General features: G+C 37.6%; 1 protein-coding gene across 1 annotated transcript in view; it reads left to right on the forward strand.

The window, feature by feature from the left end:
* Positions 1 to 20,770, forward strand: part of SV2C (synaptic vesicle glycoprotein 2C) — a 1,515,246-nt gene that overhangs the window by 617,728 nt on the left and 876,748 nt on the right. The window lies entirely within an intron of this gene.

A 20,770-nucleotide genomic window follows, 5' to 3' on the forward strand; every position in this document is an offset into this window, starting at 1 on the left:
TATGAAGCGTAATAGTCGTTCCAGTTTAACAGACCTATTACTGATATTATACGAGGCAAAATACCATGACAACAAACATTCCTGTTCCCCATTGGTTATGCTGTTACTAAGGATACTGTCATAGCAAAATGGTTTGTTTCCCTTACGATCTCAGCTATTCAGTCTATCCAAACAAATCTATATGTCTAAGAATTTTTATATCCTGCCTTGGATTGGGGGTTTTCAACTCTCCCCACGTCAACACAAACAGGCAAGTGAACAAAGTAAACTCAACAGAACTACCACTGTTGCTTAGAGCAATACATTTTTTAAGGTAAGCTGCCCTGCCACCCCTTTGCATGTGGACTTTCTTGGAAGCTAATTCTGCTATGAGATGTGGTTACTAGGGAGCAGACCAAACTCAGACCTAGTGGTGGGATCACCCCTTAACCCACCCACAGTCCAGCCCATCCTTTGCTTCTCATTGCCAGCATTTACCCAGTGCCCAGATTGCAGACTGTCCTGTCATATGATTCCCACCCCCCCCCCCCATCCCTTGTTAGCTCCATCATAAACTGGAGCCACTTACTCTGCTCTGGTCAAGTGGGTCATAGTCCAGGATTTATCTCTCTGTGCCATGGAACATGTTTCTGTCCTCAATCAATAGAAATATGCAGGGCTTAGTGATGCACAAATTCTCACATGCTTAACATACACAGCTTCAGATCAGGCCTTAGTAACACCACGCATCATTTAGACAAGCAGCCTCCCTCATTCATTGTCTGGCATGCTACTATGACAATCATAGCTTTAATTCTTTCACACTTCAATACAGTACTCATATAATCTTGGTAACTGTAGCAGCTTGACTTTTTTATGACAAATCATGAACTCTGAATGGTAGCTTTTAGGCATACACACAAGCACAGACATTCTCCTTCTCCCTCTATCTCAGGCAACTGTGCTGTAATTCTAAGTACCTAAGCCATGCACTGTTTTTCTCACACAGCAATTTCTAAATATTTCTTTTAGCTAATGGCAGAGTAATGATGCATTTTGTACTATGTTCTTGTGCTCACCTGTACATTAAGGCATAGGAAAATGTATTAGCTCCTGACAAAGGTCTTGTGTAATCCAAAAGTATAACCAGGCTACATTGAAAAAAACTATTTTAATTCAACAGAAGTTATTGTATCATATCTGTTTTTTTTATTGTTTTGACCAAGAGAACCAAAAACATTTTTTCGTTATTACGTTATTACAATAAGTTTGATTTTTTGTATAATATTTTCCTGATACGGTATATTTTTATGCTGCTCTTTATTGCATCGTATGTAATAGTTACTACGTCTTTGTGGAGCTTTTCTCCCCGGGCCTCTGCTGAAAATGGAAATATATCCAGTTAGACTAGCCCGGTTAACAAATGGAAAAAAATAAAATAAATTACATTGGCTTGTGCATATGCATTCTTGCAGAAGAACAAGACATTGGCTCAAAGCAGTGGGATTTAATCAGATTAGAAGTAACATTTCATAATCATCTTGCTTTGCAATACATCTATGGGTTAGCTATTGAAGCAGTACAATATTTGAAGTGTATCAGTAGACAGTTTGGAACAATTACCATCACTGGTTTATTTCTCACCAAAAAGATATTAGAAATGCCTATACATAGCAATGGATCTGTCATGTTTTTTGATGTATTATTGCTGTCCAGTTAAAGTTCCAGTTCACAGCTGCAGTATTTCCTAAATGCAGCATTCTTTCAAACCCACAGTTTCAGTTCTTTCACATTTACACATATCCAAACTCTAAATCAGTAGCAGGGACCAGAGGTGTAGCCGGCTCATTCTGTGCCTGCAGCCATTCCTCAATATTGCACTCCCATTAACGAGCAGCAAAAAAATAAATAAATAAATAAATAATAAAATCTGGTGGCTGGTGCTTGCGAAATGCAGGAGCCACTCAGCCAGCTATGTCCTGTCTCTGTGTCACACCCCAGCCTCCTATTCAGCTGGGCAGTAACTAACAAAAAAAAAAAAGTTGACAATCATGTACTTAGGGCTCCCGAAATGCAGGAGCCAATCAGGTCATGTTTCTCTACCCTGCCTCAACCCTCCTTCCTAAAAAAAAAAAAAAAAAATCATTGTTACTTTTAAACTTTAGCAAACTGCTTGCTATAGTTAATATCATGCATGGTGAGCTGTTGTGCTCAGAATTCACTTAAAAATAGAAAACAAATTGTTTCTTTTAAGCTGTAGCAAACTACTTCGTACAAAAGTAGCAATCGGTTGCTACAGTTTATACCATGCACAGAGCACTAGAGTCCTCAGGCTTCACCTAAAAAAGAAAGAAAAAAAAAATCTTTATTTCTTTTAAATTGTATCATAAAGAAAGAGAAAACACATACCCATGCACTAAACAGCTTCAGTCATAATCAAGTGCTTGCAGAAGAAAGTTTTTGTATAAAAACAAATACATCCATGTTCCAGCAAGAAGATATTTAGGGAACTTAGAGAGCGGGTAAGGTGAGTGTGCGATAGTTACGGAACTTAGGGTTAGAGAGCTGGTAAGGTGAGTGTGCGATAGTTACGGACCTTAGGGGTAGGGTTTGGGTTAAAGTAAGTGGATAGATAGTAGTGTATGTAAGGTTTAGTGTAGGGTTAGAAGTAGGATTTTAAGTGTGTATGTGTGGATTACGTTTTTGGTGTGCTTGTTTTGTGTGTGTGTTTCTCGGAACAGCGAATTTTTTTCCCTGGGAAAAAATTCGCTGCTCTGAGCTTTTGATTATATCACATTTCGGCATTCCATGTTCGAGCTTATGGTGCTTAATATTTTGGAATTTCGATTATGTGATATACACCCGTCTACAGTAATTAATTTAAACCAGGTGAAAACAATTCACCTAAATGAATTACCTGCTTCTTTTCTTTATGGTAAAGCCATAATAATTTCATATATTTATTAGCGCTACCTGAATATACCCTATCGATCCCAATAAAGGTGAATACAGCATTTGGATGTTTATGTCAGACTATGGTACTTCTGTCCTTCTGATGTTTCAAATCACCCAATTTAAGAGTTTTTTTCTTTTAAATGGACCAGAGTTCTAGCCACCATATAAAGTACCACACCCACATGTAACAAGATACATTTTCAAAACCTTTAAGTGTATTTTTGGATGCAACTGTTTTGTTTTAAGAGCAATTCCTTCAAGGAAAACGTCCAGGTGGGCTGACTTTCAACCTGCCTATATGCATTTTTGTATGCAGATAGTGTCTGGCCAAGTTTTCTGCATTGCCATAGACAAAGGAATAGTGATTTGAGACATATTACCAAAACATGATCTGTTTGAAGAACTGGCCTGAAATTTTATTTTATTTTTATTTATTTTACATATGTTGACTGGGATTGCCCAAATGAGCTGAAGAGCCCTTTTTCAGAGGAGGCCCAGGGAGAAATGATGGATCTCATCCTTGATCTTGAGTATGTTGCTACCATATCTGGTAACCATTGAAAGTGAGCATTTATTTACACTTGTAGGATGTATCGACAATGCAAGCTGGCAGTATTAAAAGTAGTAAACATGAGAAGAAATGCAGGTCATGGTGAATAAGTGGTCTGGCCTAAAATGCCAAATTCCTTGAAAATCCCATATTTTTAATAGTCAAACAGTCCACTTTCATTTTTACTGGTATTTTACTAGAAAAAATGGAAAATCATTGTCCCTGATTAACAGCAGACTGCAAAGCCATGTTTCTTTTTTCTTTTAATCAGTGTGACAGCATTTCGAAAATAGGCAAGTTTCTATCAAAAGGAGGTCATGATGCCATGATAAGATAATTTAAAACTATATAACACAATTAATTATACACACACACACACACACACACACACACACACACACACACACATACATATATGTGTGTGTGTGTGTGTGTGTGTGTGTGTGTGTGTGTGTGTGTGTGTGTGTGTATGTATATATCACACAGATCTCTCAACTGTCCCTTTTTTAGAGAAATGTTCCTATTTTTAAGTCTCATTTTCTCATGCTTAGTATGTCCCTATTTTTGGAGGTATGTTGTCCCCATTTTCAGGCTTGATTTACTCCATCACACAATTTTCTGTATCACCCTAATCACATGTAACTTTTGAAGCTGTCTAGTACACAGAAAACCACACTACATCGCCAACATACAAGTAGTAACGATAATTTAAAGAAAGAGGACACATATCTTACATCTCTCTTTTTCTTAAGAAAAAACACTTGGCCTTATTTATTTTATTTATTTTATATTTGTCTACTGGAAAAGTCTGACTGGATATATGTCCATTTTCAGCAGAGGCCCGGGATGAAAAGCTCTAGAAAACAGTGTACAAATACAATAGGCACACTAGAAACATTTCGGGAAAAGTATAATATGCAGTTTTCAGTAGGATTACAAACATAAATAAAACATAGTAGACAACATCAAAATCATGCGGCTTCAATTTCAGACAATAATATATGCAGTTATGGACTAAGTCCCTTCAAGAATTCATACACTTATTAGAGCATATGATTGAAATATTTAGGGAGAGTTTGCAGGAACAGCGGGTGGTGATTAGTCGGGGTTTAAGCAGGGACACTGCCAATGCTGTTGAAAGTGTAGTTTGAAGCTTTTTTTTTAACTGGGTTAAGGAGGATTAGTGAGTAAGTTTGGCAAGTAGCATATTCCAAGTTTTGCCTACTGAGTTGGTGAATAGAGAGTCCCCAGCCACATTTATGCTCTTAGTTGTTTGTGCCAGCAGTTTGTCAGCAGAGGTTGCTGTATGGTTTGATGATCTTATTTAGTGCTGGTGTTTTTTCGGGTTGATATAGTATTTTGTGGGTTATTATAAGTTGGTTGTATCGGAGAAGACTGGGCCACTCCAGCCATCCTAGTTGAGTTAGGTTGATACAATGGTGGGTCCTAGAGGTAGCACCAGTAGCAAATCTAACAATATGGTTGTAACAACTAGCAAGTTTGGTAAGGGTGGCTTGGTTCAGGTTAATGAAGAGGAGGGAGGCATAGAGGAGGGTAGATAGTAGGTGGGACTAAGCGATAGTGGCTCTTGCAAAAGGAGTGAGGAAGGGTTTGATCCTGTATAGGGAGCCCAGTTTTTTGTTGACAGATTTGATGGTTTGATTGACATGGATATCATATTTTAGGGCGTTATCAACTGTGATGCCCAGGAGTTTTGTGTGAGTATCTGGGGATATGATTGTGCCATTGTTGGAACTTATAGTAAAGAATGGTGAGGAGGATTTGCAGGTGGGGAAAAGATGAGCAGTTTAGTTTTGTTGGGGTTTAACATAAGCTGACGGTTTGCAAACCATTTTTCTACATCATTGAAAGTATTCTGGGTTAGGGTCATAAGCTCAGTTGAGGAGGAGGCAGTACATATTAAAGTGGAGTTGTCCGCATATTGGATGCAGGTGGCATTGAAAGTAATGGTGGGTAGGTCATTGATAAAGACTGAGAAAAGTAGTGGTCCTAGTATGGAGCCTTGGGGGACTCCTAGAGTAATGGGTAGATGTGTGGATAGGGTATTCTGCCATAAAACTGCTTGTTGTCTATCAGACAGGTAAGACTGGAACCATCTAATAGAGCTACTATTCAGTGACAGTTCCTTCAAGGTACAGAGAAGCAGTTGGTGACTGACCATATCAAAGTCCTTAGAGAGATCTAGGAAGAGAGATGAGGTAAGTCTGTTATTGTTTTGGTTGATGTTGATAGAGTTAGAGAAGGATAGGATGGCCGATGTGGTGCTGTGGTATGGCCTAAGACCATGCTGAGAGTTGGCCAGTAGTATATTTTGGGTGAGATAGTGCATTAATTGGTTGTGGATGCACTTTTCCATAATTTTGGCCAGTGGTCATAGTTTGGCTATTGGTCGGAAGTTTGAGAGGTCTAAAGAATTCCCTCCTTTATGAAGGGGAATGACATGGGAAACCTTCCAGAGAGAGGGGATAGTGGCTTCAGTCAAGGTGCGGTTTATTATGATCGAGACAGGGTATGCAATGGCATCTGCCCCTTTTTGTAAATATTCTGGTGGGAGGAGATCATCTGTCAGGGTAGTGGGCTTTAGTTTGTTAATTAGAGATTGGATGGTCAATGTAGATACAGGTTGGAAGGCGAAAGGAAGTGGGGTAGTGGTTGTGGAGGAGTTTTGAAAGGAGCTGGTGGGGGGTAGTTGGCTATCTAGTGATTGGGTGGTTTTGTTAAAAAATTGTTAATAATGTTAGCAGTTTCCTCTGGAGTTTTAAGGTCGCAAGTTGAGGGGGTGGGGTGGAGGTTTGGCCAGGGTGGAGCAGTTTGTTTATGCCTGCCCAAAACTTTTGAGATTTGTTCTGGTGTTTTTGCTGAAGGTGTTGATAGAAGTTTTTTGTCTAATAATGTGCCTTTCTTGGTATCATTCCTTAGTTGTCAGAATTTAATATGGTCAAGTGGGTCTTTGGAGGTGTGCCAATGGTCCCATACTTTATTTCTTGCTATGATTTTGGTTTTGGTTTCTTTGGAGAGCCAGGGGGCAGTCTTAGTTTTGGCTCTGAGGGTGCAGATAGGAGCATGGGAAACTAGAATGGAGAGGAATTTAGAATTAAAATAGTCTACAGCATCATCTAGTGGAAGTTCTTTAAGTAAGGCCCAATTGCATGCTATGATTTCATTCTGAAAGTCAGCGGCGTTAAAGTTCTTGTTGTTTCTGATAGATTTATATAGAACGTGGTGGTGGTCATCTACTTTATGCTTAATGACGTAAGTGTGTAGGTGGTCAATTATATCATCTGGGAGGGTACCCGTGTTATACAGGTCTGGGTGATTGTTGATAAGAATCCAGTCCAAGATACTGCCTTTGTAGCTGGTTTATTTATTCTGGTGGGTGAGGATACAAGTTGGGTATAGCCGTAAAGGTTTAAGTGGGTGGTGAGAGATTCAGAGGAACAATTGTTCCAGTCAATATTAACATCTCCTAACACCATAGTTTCATGGGAGTATGTGTTGGAGAGCCATTGGACGAAGTCCTGGGGGGATATAAATGCAGGCAATCAATATAGATTTACTTTTGTTAAGCTGTAGTTTGCTAAATAGTGCTTCTGCATTACTGAACATGGAGGGTTGTTGTGGGGCTAATGTGACATCTATTTGTTTTTAAACAGAACTGCTACTCCTCCACCTTTCCTGGTGTTTCAGTCTAATCTAAGTATGTTTTACCTTGGTGGGATAACTTCATCATGTTTAGTTCCTAGTTTTAGCCACGTGTCTGTAAGACATAGCACATCAGTTGAGTAGGTGGCTAGAAGGGCATAAAGATTATGGACCTTGTTGTTAATACTCCTGATTTTTAGGTGACAGGTCAGGAGAGAGTTAGGAGACCTTGAATTTGGCCATATGTTGAAGATGGTAGTGGGCTTGGAGCTTGTGGGAAGGCTGGGTTCAGGGTTAGGGTGGATGTCTCCATCCCTCATCAGAGTAATTTGTACAGTGATGATTAGTTTCAGCGCTTTACTTATTATTTTATGATAATATTTAGTTTTGGGGGAGATGAATCATGGTATAGTTAGTTGGTGGTTGTTAAAAGTGGAGAGGACAAGTTTGTAGTGAGCTAGGGGTTGGTCTGATTCACTCAAGGTGGGAGCAGAGATGGTATGAGATATGGGGTGGTGAAAGCCAAGATAGGGCTGGTTTTCATAGATGGTGAGGAGATATAGCCAAGGCAATATAACTGAGAGGAACATATTTGGTCTCATCTTAATAGTAATGGTACTTGGTAAGGAATGTGGGTGGAGAATTGAGAGGGTTGTTGGAAGGGGTGGTATATGGGGTGGTATACGGAGGTATGGGTTATCTATGATAGGTTGTAGGAGGGGGGAGTGCTTTATTGGACTTAAATTTAGCACTAGTGGGGTGGGTGGGATTTGGGGGTAGGGTGGGGTGCGGAGTGAACCTGAGCAAAGTGAGGGCGAGCGGAGCTGGCTATACCAAGCTACAAGGATTTCCTGGGTCTGTGAGTATGCAGGCTTAAAGAATACAACTTTACAGTGTTTTTACTCAGTTATTTTTAAAGTGAGCTGCAATTTACTCAATTTTACTCAATTCTTTATAAAGCGAGCTGTGTTTTACTCAACATTGTATTAAACAAAGTTAGTAGTTTAGCCTGACAATATTACTGACTGTTGGGAGTAAGCAAGCTTTTAACCTGAATTTTGTACAGATATTTGTTATTTCTTTAGCAACTGTAAGATGAAGTAAGCAGGGGGAACATGCTATACAGGTTGTTTGAGCTGTAGAATGCTTATTTTATTACTTATTACAGCAGCCTGACTAGGGAGTCTAAGACTGTTAAGCTATCTTTTACTATGGACCCTAGGCTAGCCGTAGACCCAGTTCAGCCAAGCAATCTATTAGCACAACAGTTACACTTAAGATATAGACCTTGCACTCATTTTCCTTAGCAAGGGACAGTGCAGGGATGCATTTATTTTAGTTTTCAGGATGACAGTCTCTTTTCAGCACAGATTGAGCCATTTGAGGTAAGGTCAGGTGGGATGGAAAGACCTGGTAAGGTACATAGAGTCAGTGCATGGATTCTATATGGAACATAGCTAACATAACAGCATGCAAACAGTATTATACATTCAGGCAGGGCATTCATTAATATTAATAGTACCACAGCTTCTACATTTCTCTATACTCAATTCTGCCTTGTGTGGTAGAATTTTACAATACAGTTCATTAAAGTGTAAAGATTTTCCACTGCCTCATTGATAGCTTGATTCTATTTTTCCATCATTTTGTCACTCTCTGATTTTTAAGGACATATTTCTGAGTAGTATCCTCACATTCCTACTCTAAGTGGGAAGAGATATGCTATTTGGTATTTAGATTTATGCTAATTAGATCTCCAGATTTTTAACTGGTTGTTCCTACTTTTCAAGAGCATTTGTTTCTATCTTCAGTGCCTGCAAGATGTTAGGTATGATACCACATATAAGAGAAAACTACTATAAGAATATATTAACATGTACAAGGCACTGATAACATGAAAACACTTAAAGATTATAAAATATAAACTAGCTTCTATTGCTACTGTTCTGCTAGAGACTAGAATTACAAAATGGTAGATGCCCGCTACATGAAGTCCAATAAATGCAATTAGTATTTTCATATATGCCTTTAGCACTTGTTTGACTTGTAGAATACTTTAGAGTTTCAAAGGTTGCTGCACACAGAAATAAAGTCTACACTTTCTATTTATTCAAAGTGAGACTGCACACTAATTCAGTTCCTAGCAGCAGATATGCAAGACAGGTAGCCTGATGTGTTGGGGGAACACTGAAAGATGGAATTATAGCTTAGCAATAGTACCATGACACTACCAGCATTTCTAATTTCTTAACAAAATGGTAGCCCAATAATAAAGAATGCTGTATTAATACATACATTTCAGTTGAGTGATATTATATGAACTTCTACAGACACCTATCACACTGTAAAAATCCTGCAATAGAATAAACATTTCAGATGACAGAGCTAAGTCCTTAACTAGCAACAAACTCACATAAGGCAATAGTCAACCTTCAAATGCATAAAAAAACACTGGACTATAAAATATTTCCTTTAAGCAAAAGCAAGCTACAGTTGTTCAAAGAGATGAAAAAGAGTCTTCCCTCTAGCGTCAAATAAATCAAGAAACAGGTGGAGGGGGACTCATGCATCTAAAAACAATTTAGAGCTCCAGCCATAAATCAATCCAGCAGTACCTTCCATTAGTTTAGTTACAATAAGCTAAACACAGTGTAGTGTCCTGCTAGTGTATGTATGTATGTATGTATGTGTATATACTCAGGGGCAACCCGTGCTATTGGACTGCCTGACTGCAGCCCCCTCAACTGTAAAATAAAGAAAAAGTAATAAAATAAAAAGATAAAAAAATCGTGGACTTTCGCGCATGCACACTAGTCTGGACTGCTGCTGAGACAGTCTGGAGCATGGGCAGAGTGTCTCAGCAGCAGTCCTGACTGGGAAACATGAAGAATGGAGCTCCCAGAAGTCTATGCAGTTTTAAACTGCATAGACTGTCCTGGAACTCGCTGGGAAAATCCAGCGACAGGCGGGGGTCTGTATTTGCGCAGGTATTCATAGCTTATGGATTTGGATTTATGGTGGTTTGCGGACAGGGATTTGGAGTGGCTGATCTACCACTACAGTAGTGTGTGTGTGTGTGTGTGTGTGTGTAAATGCCCCAGGTGCAATATACTGGTGGTTAGACTCATGGTGGTGTGGTAGGGAATACCTCAGGCTTGAACCCTGTACCTTGTATGCAGGTGTTAAAGACCTGAATTCCCTACCCACCACCATTTGTAAATAAATTGCAGATTTTTGCCTCATATTTGATCTGGTCTGTTCCTCATAATATCTGTGGTTTGTAAATGCTGCAATGCTTGATATTTGATGGTGCAGTGGTAGCATTGTTGCCTCAGAGCTGCAGGTTCTCAGGTATGATTCTTGGCTGGGGTGCCTTCTTTGTGAGGTCTGTATCTTCTCCCTGTGTTTGTGTGGGTTTGCTTTTGTGTCCTCCCATGTTACAAAGACATGTCTGCATTATTTCTTTCTGGGCCTCTGCTGACAATTGTTTTTTTGTTCTAAGTCAGACTGTCCTGATTAACAAATGTTAAATAAAATTGACAGGCATTTGAATTTCAGACTTCAGGTTTCTGAATGTTTAATTCCTTACATATTTGATGGTGCAGTCATGCAGTGGCAGTATTGTTGCTTAACAGCTATAGGTTTTCTGGTTTGATTCTTGGCTGGGGTGCCTTCTGTGTGGAGTCTGCATTTTATCCCTGTGTTTGTGTGGATTTGCTCTGGTGTCCTGCCATTTTACAAAGACATGTGTCTACAGTATTTCTCCCTGGACCTCTGCTGAAAATTGTTTTATTCCGTCAGAAGTAAAATTGACAGGCATTTGAATTTCAGACTTCATATTCTTCAGAAAATACATACTAAAACAACTTTTTATTCTAGCAATAAATATATAGTAACACAACCTTTTATTATAGCAATTTTCTAAGTTTATAAGATGACTATTTGAAATTTGTCTTTATTTTTGGGACTGTATTACCCTGTTATTGGCTTTGTCCAGGTTTTTTGTGCTAAGGTTGACAGCTATGGCAAGAACTGAATTCACTGAATATGTTTGAGTGCTGTATTCCCTCATTACTGGGTTTGTCCAGGTGTTTTGTGCTAAGAGGTTGACAGCTATGGTGAGAAGTGAATTCATTAAATGATAGCCATTTAAGTTTCAGTCTTCCTCTCTTTCACAAAGCAGTTGATTTGGCGTAGTGGTATGTTGCTCTGACTGTTTTGCACAGGGACCTTGGCAGTAAAATGTATGGTGGTAACACAGCATTTTATTCTAGCAGCTTTCCAATATTATACAAGCAATGTTTAATGTGTCCCTGGTTTTTGCCCTTTTGACCCACCCCAATAAATTTGGCTTTTTCCAGATTTCTTGTGCTGCAAAGTTGAGATGCAGTTGAGTATTGAGTAGATTTTACAAGGAGCTGAGAGAAGTTTAGTGCTGATTATGCTAAGTCAGCTCACATTGCTAATAGCACAACAGGTTGTGTACTTGCTTTTGATGCAGAAGGTTGTTTGTTCTACTCCCATAAGGGGTGAATGCTGCCGTACTGAAAGTTAAGATACTAACTATGCGCCTGTTATCAGTTTGCCATCCATTTCCTATTGCAATATTACTAGCTTATTTTTAATGTAATTTAGGCAATTTATTCCTCAGGGGCATCAGACACTTTATTTTTCGATGAAACCATGAAATATAAAGGTGATTGCTAGCAGCAACCTCTTCATTACAGATTTATTTAACATGGAATTATTTAGATTACTTTTTTACTACGTCAGAGATTGTGCATATTTACTGATAATGGTGGACTGTAGAATTGTGCATATTTACTGATAATAGTGGACTGTAGAAGTTTGAGTAGACTTTTATGATGGAAATGTTCTGAATTGGGCAGTTTTGTCATTGGTGCATGCGTTTTGTTTCATTGTTTACTGGAAAAATGTTCAAAGCAATAGGAAGGTGTATCAAAGAGCACATGTATGTTTCATATGCAAGGGGCCTATGATTTGAAAACAGGCCAGAATTAATCTTTATCTGCCACGGGTAAATTCTTTGAATGTGGATTTCATTGTTGTTTCAATGAATGTGAGTTTCAATGGCAGAGACGTTTTAATGCCAAGTTTGTTTAGCAGATGTCTTAGTGTTTGTGCTGTAAAATGCAAAATAAAACTTTCAAATGAAGTTCAAATCATCATAGAAGTAAATCAGTATGCACATTAGTGTTTATGGTAAATGGAGTGAAATAGCCAAGTAATGGATCATTGGAATGGCTGCAGGGGGAGGCTCCATTCGACCATGGTTTTGTGAGGGGGAAGGGCGGCAAACTTAGGCAGTTCCAGCTGAACCATACCTCCCAACTGTCCAGATTTTCAAAGAATGAATAGATTTTTTGCTTCTTATTTTTGGTTTGTTCCTCATAAAATTTGTGGTTTTCTGGCAAATCATTTAGGAATTAAGTCACTAAATAATGACACACTGAGTTTCAGACTTCATAACCTTCAGAAAAATGCATGCTAAAGTAAGACCTGTTCTATCAACTGTCTCAGTTTATACAAGAGCAATTTTTAGTACTGTTTATATGTTCCCCCAATATATTTGGCCTTGTCCAGATTTATTACATTAACAGGTTGAGAGGTACATGCAAATAAATTGCTTTATAGAATTAGGCATAGCCAAACCTCTGAACTGTCCCTGATTTTGGCTCAGAATGTTGCTCTTCCCCTAATGATCCCTCTGCAAAATAGCAATTTTGGAAGAAAACATGGAGGGTTTATAATTAAGAAATAATTGTAATAATCAGTTAGATTACTTTTATTTCAGAAATGTATGCAGATTCTTTTATTTTGTCAGCTGCTCAAGTTAGCAGTACTAATATTAAAGTGTCCCTTCTTTGACAGGTTCCCAGCTGTATTGTGTTGCTATTTTATATTTTTTACATCACATGTTTGGTCCATTTTTCATAAAATTGGGTTTTTTTGGCAAATTAGTGACGAATCATTAAAGACTGAAGTTAGAAAATAATGACAGACATTTGAGTTTCAGATTTCATACCATTCAGAAAATTCATACTAATGCAAGACCTCTATTATCTTTCTAAGTTTATAAGAGCAATATTTTAAAAATTGTCGTTATTTTTGGGCCTTTGTCCCATTTCTTTATATGGCTTTGTCCAGATTTCTTGCTCTGAGGTTGAGAGGTATGACAAATGTGTCAGGGCCATCACAAGTCAGCCAGAGACATTTCAAACTGTGACATACTTGTTGCACCCCACTCCCCCATGTAGTGACTCTGGATGTGTCGAAGCAAGGCAAGGAGTAGTTATGCAGTGTAAATGTGCAGAGTACCCCCCCCATCCAAGGTAGACACAAGTACTAGAGTGGCTTTTCATCTGTCCTTGATTTTTACAGAATGGTCTGGTTTCTGTCATAATTTTTGTACTGTTGATTTATGCTTATTACTCAAAGTGCCTGTTGCTCTGTGTTTAAGTAGCAATACTTTAATGACCATCAGGTAAGCTTGGCTGAGACTGCAAGATGCAAGTAAGCTTTAATAAGCATACTGTTAAAGAATTGCCAACATTGAAAGCCTTTCTGTTGCCATGTACATAATACTTAACTAGATAATGTATAAGCCTTGGGTATTAAAATGCATATGCCAGTATTTGTAATAAAGGACAGGATTACATTATTTTAAGAGTCTCATTATACTTGGAGACTTCCAGTCATCTCTGCAGGCTTTACCCGTAAACAGAATGCCAATCGTGTGGTCCATAACCTGTACAGTAATCCTTTTAAGCAATGTATCTTGAGCTTATTTCTTGTTTGCTTTTCATTTTTTACTTTGATCATGTTTTCCCCATGAAACAAGTAGATGTCAGGCAACAGGTCTTTTTTTGGATAAGGAACATTTTTACAAGTGGGGGCATCAGAGATTTCTACTTTCAGCATGTTACTTGTACTTTAATAAAGCTGAATATAAATTATAATTAGAACTGCAGTGCAAGAAGTGGTTTGAGTTGAGTGCTGCTTGTTTTTCTTATACTTGATTTTGACTGGCATTCCATTAATGTATTTAAAAAAAAGTAATTTATTTTTTCATGCCTCACAACCTTTTTTGTTTCCATCTAGATATTAAGCTGTCATGCAGTCAATGCATTGAAATATTTTTATTCTTCTACACTTCATTTTGTCTTGATTGGACTCTCATAATGAAGGTTTGGCACCCAGAGCAGTATATTTAGTTTTTGTGGTTTTGAGCATAGCTCCTCCCCTTTCTAGTTGGCCACACCCCTTCCCATTGACCCCACCCATTCAGCTGTCTCCTGCAGCCCCCCTTTGATTTGAAGTCACCAGCTGCCACTGGTATATATATATATATATATATATATATATAGGTCTATAGTACATCTTGAATACTATGGTGACAGTTAACTTTGTTGACTGTGCTTTCAGTCAACAAAGCTTACTGCTCTTTTTTGAGGTAGTTCTGCTAGAAATGTCAATGTTTGGAATATCAGATATGCTTTCTTAAAAGTGAGTGGATTTTTTTTCAGCTGCCAATGCTTGCAAGAAGGTGAATGGATTTTTTTTTCTAATGCCAACGCTTTTGGACATATCAAATGTTTTGGTATCAATGTAGGAGTGTATGTGCAAGTCTTATTAGATTAGGGTTAGAATAAAAGTTAAGTAAGGTCTAGTGACTTCAGTCCTCAATGATTTGCCAGAAAACCACATATTTTATGAGGAACAGACAACATATGAGGCAAAACTTCTGGACATCCTGTGAAAATCTGGGCATTTCAGATGAATGGTTAGCACACACATGAGTAAGTTGATACATTTGATATATTTCTTCATGTGTCTCAACTTGTTTTGATGCTCTCTTCCTTATAGGCTGCACCCATAACCTTACCCAAGGTATCTTTGATCTCACTATATGTGGTCAGAGGTGAATAGTTATTATGCATATTTTTCTTTAGTGTGGCATGTTCTGACAGCAGGTTTGATTTTCCTTTCTCCAGTTCACTGCATTTCGGATTTATAATATTGCTCAGTCTTTCACTTCTGCAAAACTGGGCTTAAGGGTAATCATTCCAGTTTCCAGCGTTTCCCATTTTGTGGTTCTGTGTTTGGCTATACCTTCCATGACCTCATGTTGTTTGAAGCTCCTGCTTTCTTCCATGATCTCTCAGTCCCTGGCTTAGTTATTCAGTTTCCATTTACAATAAGACTTTACTAGGATCTGCTTAGCAACACAGTGGTAATTGATATTGCCACTTAACATTCTATATTCTTTTTGTAACACATCCACAAGACTTTCCTTCTTTTTCAATGGTGTTCTAGTTCTAGAATAATTTAAGTACACATAAGTCACAGGTGTGACTCTTCTAGATTTCTTTGCATATACTCTCTTTTGAGCTTACCACTCATCAGTTTTGGGCGTATACTTTCATTGATATTTTTAAATTTCTTCTGGTTTACAGACTGGGCTATTTCACTGTCAGTAATGTCTGGGTACAGTTTTCAGCAATGTTACTAGCCTCTTGAAGTTGCACATTTAATGGCTCATTCTTAGACTGAATGATCTGATATTTAATTTTTAGGACAAATGAGGAACAGTTGCGAAATTGTAGATTACCCTCAGTTTTTCCCTCATATGTTTTCAAGTATACAATGTCAGCTTGGATCTAAGATCGACGTGTCTTTCATCATTCGTGTTCCATCACCAAGTCACTTTGTTCTTTTTCCCTTTGATTTGTAATTTCTCTTGACTTAGCACTTTCAGACTTACTTTGGTATTTCACTATTCCTATTTGCATGCAAAATTCAAAGAGCCTATTGGACAAATCAGTCGTCTCCTTGTCAGTTATACTTTGCCACATCTTTTGCTGGTAAGTGCCTTGTAAATTATTCTGTTATTTTTTTTCTCATAGCCAGAAAAGATCTCTTCTGCCATAGTTATGAGATTTTTCTGCTTGAAGACAATGCTAACTGGTCTTCACATTCCAACACTCTCAATTAATTTTCTCTCTTCATCTTAGATTATATAGCATTTTAACAGTATTTCATTTATTTTCTGTTGTTCTTGGTTAACCCTTTGTTGCACCAGCAAACTTCTTGTAAAAAGCACCAATGCCATTTCCATACATTCTTCTTTTTTAGCAATACTATCAATACTCGTATGCTGCACTTCAATATTATTTATTCCTGCTTGCTTAGAAATTAAGCCAAACTCATTACATCCAAATAAAGTTTCACTTTTCACATATTTGAGACACTGGACTGACAACCTTTCACTTCCTCCAGCCTATGAAAAAATTCTGGTGCAAACCACTCCCATTGCACTGCACCTGACACATTCGGCCAACACTACTTTCTGTGTTTAACTCACATGCTACCGTTTAGCACAATTTTACTTTATTTTCAATTATGGCAACACAAGAATGGTTTTGTTTATTACTGCTTTTGCCTCTCATTTTTAGTATAAACAAATCATAAGCATTTTACCAAGTTTTGTTTCCTTGAGCTGCCCCTCTGTGAACTCCCTTTTCACATTCAGAGGACTTGCTTTCAAACTCAACACTTCTTTCTTACCTTTCAGAGAGTTTACCCTCATAGAATCAAAACAATTTTCTTGCTTTACTTACAACTTAAACCCCCTTTTTTCTGTCACAGAATTTAATCTTTTAAAAAGCAACACAGTTTTTGTGTTGCTTTAATTAACAATAGCCCCTCCACTTTTTTCCTGCCACAGCCTTTAGCCTCCTTTTTCCTGTCAGAAAGTTTAATTTTCTGAAAAAAGCACCTTATATTAGCTTTATTTTCACAAAGTGCAAGAAATGCCAGCAGCATTTTGATAAGTCTTGGATATGCAGTTGTTCTGACCCTGGATAGCTCCCCAAGCTAATCTTATGTGCATACCTATAATCAGGACCCCCTCTACATACCATTCTCAAGTATCTCATTGTGTATTATTTTGATCATTGTAGGAATGAATTGAAATAACTCAATGTACTGCCACCCAACTGTATTGTATATTTTTCTCACATTATGTTATTCTACATTGTATAATTATAATATTTTATGTATAATTCATATATGCTTATGTTACATTGGTACATCAGTACATTGTAACAGCTCCTAACTGTCTTCTGTACTGTATTTTAACAGTTTGTATATTGTGTATTGTGTAAGTTATTGTCTGCATGAATCTTTGTGGAGCTTTTCTCCCCAAGCCTTCACTGAAAATAGGTATCTGCCCAGTCAGACAATCTCGGTAAACAAATGTAAAATAAATAAATAAATAAATCACTTTTATCACATGCAGCTTTTTCTTGCAAATCTTTTAGTACAACACAAACCAAGAACTTTCTTTTTCAGTTTATCCTTTAACTGACACAAAGGCCCATTTTAATTGTTGGAGTAAGCCTTTATATGGACAAAGGGCAAATAATCTTATACATGCAACAGTCCTTTGGTATTAACAATTTCACCATCGAGTAGATCACCTTTTTTCTCAGGATGTCATACACTTTCTGACAGCACCCAGTACAAGTTAGCTCTGTATTTACTTTGCCATTGGCTTTGTAATACTACTCAGACAGCACCCAGTTCAATGCAGTGCTCTACGTATGTATATATATATATATATATATATATATATATATATATATACACTATTGTTTTACTTTCCTACCACTGCTCAGACAGCACCCAGCTGGCTCAGTGCTATGTAAAGCTCCAACATTTATCTGTGTTTTTCACTCACAGCAGATCTCTTTGCTTTTATTCCTTAGCATGCAGTCCCTACCAAAACAACATACATAGAATCAATAAAGTTTTCTTCAGAAAGCAATAAGCAGACATTGCTTTTTCACTAAACACAGGGCAACTCACAAATGCAAGATGTGTTGGATTTGCCTCATCCCATATTTTGAATGTGTTTGATTAATTTGCTAAGATTTCATTTAGCACATTGTAAAGTTATTAACAGTTCATTTACTTTTCCATTGCAGAAGTCTCCGCTTACATGGGTTCCTTCTTTCCACTGTACAGTTAATTTGATATGACCTTCCTCACAGAAAATCACAAATCAGCTAATGCAATGCAGAAATATTACTAGGCTTACTTATGTGCAGCAATACATTTGAGCTGTTTCAGAAATGCCAGATTAATGTTTCAGTAGAACTTTATATATTGCTAAGGTTTTACATTTAAATTACAGTTAGAATGTAGTGTAGTCAACATTTTCCATTGCACACACAACATGACTTGTTAGTCTAAAGTGCAATGCCTTTTCTCAATATAGCCCATTTAGCACTCTATTTTCCTAACTTGTTTTCTCAGAAAAGCTAGTGAAATTTTCTTTAGCACATCATTAAATAACCCTTTCTAATATCACAATGTTTTTCAACACTCTGCATGTCAGTTACTGTTTCACTTTGTAAGCACATTAGGTCAGTAATTATTTCTGTATTTTGCATTTAATAGTAGCATGTCTGCAGTTTTTCCCCAAAACACAGGTGACTTGACATTATAGTGCTCTATTGTTCATTCAATTTCAGTTCAACATTTAAAATGCCTTTGGAAATTAAACACAATTTTCCCATACTTGTTATTTGTATCAATATTTTTTTCTTGAGTACATGCTTCATACTGAATGAATACTTAACTTAAATAGCTTAGTACATTCACTATATATTGTTTCTAGTTATTTCATATAATTTCATCAAAACATTCAACAGTGCTTGTCATTCTGCCAATTGTTGATATGCCATACACTTTTAATTTGTTTAACAAATAACTGCATGTACTTCTTTCTGAGTTACTCTGCACTACTTCTAACTTTTCTTTGCACTGGTCTGGCAAAAAAGAAGCCTCTTATTCTGTTTAGCAATCAGTTAAGGATTCACTGAACAATGCACTTTGAATTTTTTCCTTGTTAGACTCAGTAATTCAGCAGAAAGCACATTTCCAAAAGTGAAAAAAAAAACTAGTAATTCTCATGAAGCATACACTCAATTCTGTCTTTTTTACAACTGTGGAAATCACCTCATAGTGTGTCTGCTCTGGCAAGCAGTGATATAAGCATCAACTATATATTATAGTTTGGTATAATTAGAGCAAATATTGCCTACCAAATAACCACCACTGCAATATTAGGCAATACTCTGTTGACTCAAATTGTGGCACTCACAAGTCACTTCAGGTAAATGACTCAGAATTTGAATCAGCACAATTCAGTTCTTTTCTCATTTGAGAGGTAAATGTCCCTGGTACTCAGTCTCTGATGCTGTATCAGCTTCACATTATCTCCTCTGTCTGCAAGACAGGCCTCAACTCTCTCTATCTCTCACTCCCCCATCTCGCTCCCTCTGGCCCTCTTTTTTATAAGACTTGAGTGTAGGCTGCTTTTTCTCAGAGTAGCTATGGATCCCCCACACAGTAATAATTGGACACCCTTTTAAGCTACTTGGGCAAGGACACGAAGCACTGGTTGGACAGAGAGGGTGCTGGAGATTTTAGCTTGCCCAACTAGGCTGAGATCTGGACCCTATAGCTGTGCCAGTGTGGAGTCTTATTGGGGACCTGGAGAACAAGGGAGTGACCAGCCCTGGACTGACTGTGATCTCTGTGTGCTCTTAAGGGAAATTGCACTTTACTGTGTGTATTTGTTATCCTTTCCTTATATATGAGATGCCCTCTCTGGTGTTAGTGGTGAGGACTGAGGCTCCTTGATTACTGGGCCAGGGCACGGGCATCACAATTTGTTACAATACTTATCTGGTATTTTGAGTTTGTGCCTCTAAATATTAATGTATTTATTAACTGATTGATTTATTGATTTATTGGCCTGTTTATTTACTTATTTACATACATTTGCGGTGGTGGTGCTGCGGTAGTGTTGTCACCTCACAGTAAGATGCTGTCCAGTTCGATTCTCAGCTAGAGCATCTTCTGCTTGGAGACATTTGTGAATGGGCGTACCTTCGTTGAAGGTTGTGTGTCAGGGCTGGCAACTTGGCACGTAAAAATCAGCTGCCAATCATTAGCGGACCTGAGTTCCGCTGTGGCAACACCTAACCGGGAAAAGCCGAAAGATGCAACAACATACATTTATAGCCTATGACTGCCCAGCTAAGAAGATCCATTTTCACTGAAATTCTGAGGAGAAAAAAATAACTTTGAAAATGTAAATGACAAGCACAAAATAAATAGCATAAAAATGCAAGTATGAAGGAGTATGTGCAATAAAGGAGAAATACAAGAAATAAGAATAAATATATTTTAAATAAAGGAAAAACTATTCCAGGAGAAAATATTTACAAAGGCAGATATTCAGTCGAATTGTAAAAACTATCATAAAACAAATATAACTGTATTGCAAGATGCATTTTACATAGTGTGTGAGGCTAAGAGCATTAAATGTGAAAATAATGTAACATCATAGAAGACTCTTGTAAAAATCACATTTGTAGTGAAATGAACATTACACAATGTTAGTATGAGTGAATGAAGATACCAGTATAATAAAAGGTAGAGAGAAGTAACCTCTCTGCATTGTTGCAGTAAGTAAAGGGAAACATGTATGCTGTATCCACAATATGTCATTCACATACATGAGGCATG

This window comes from Protopterus annectens, chromosome 2.part2, assembly GCF_019279795.1.
Source record: "Protopterus annectens isolate FY-2018-M chromosome 2.part2, PAN1.0, whole genome shotgun sequence".
NCBI classification, from domain to species: domain Eukaryota; kingdom Metazoa; phylum Chordata; order Ceratodontiformes; family Protopteridae; genus Protopterus; species Protopterus annectens.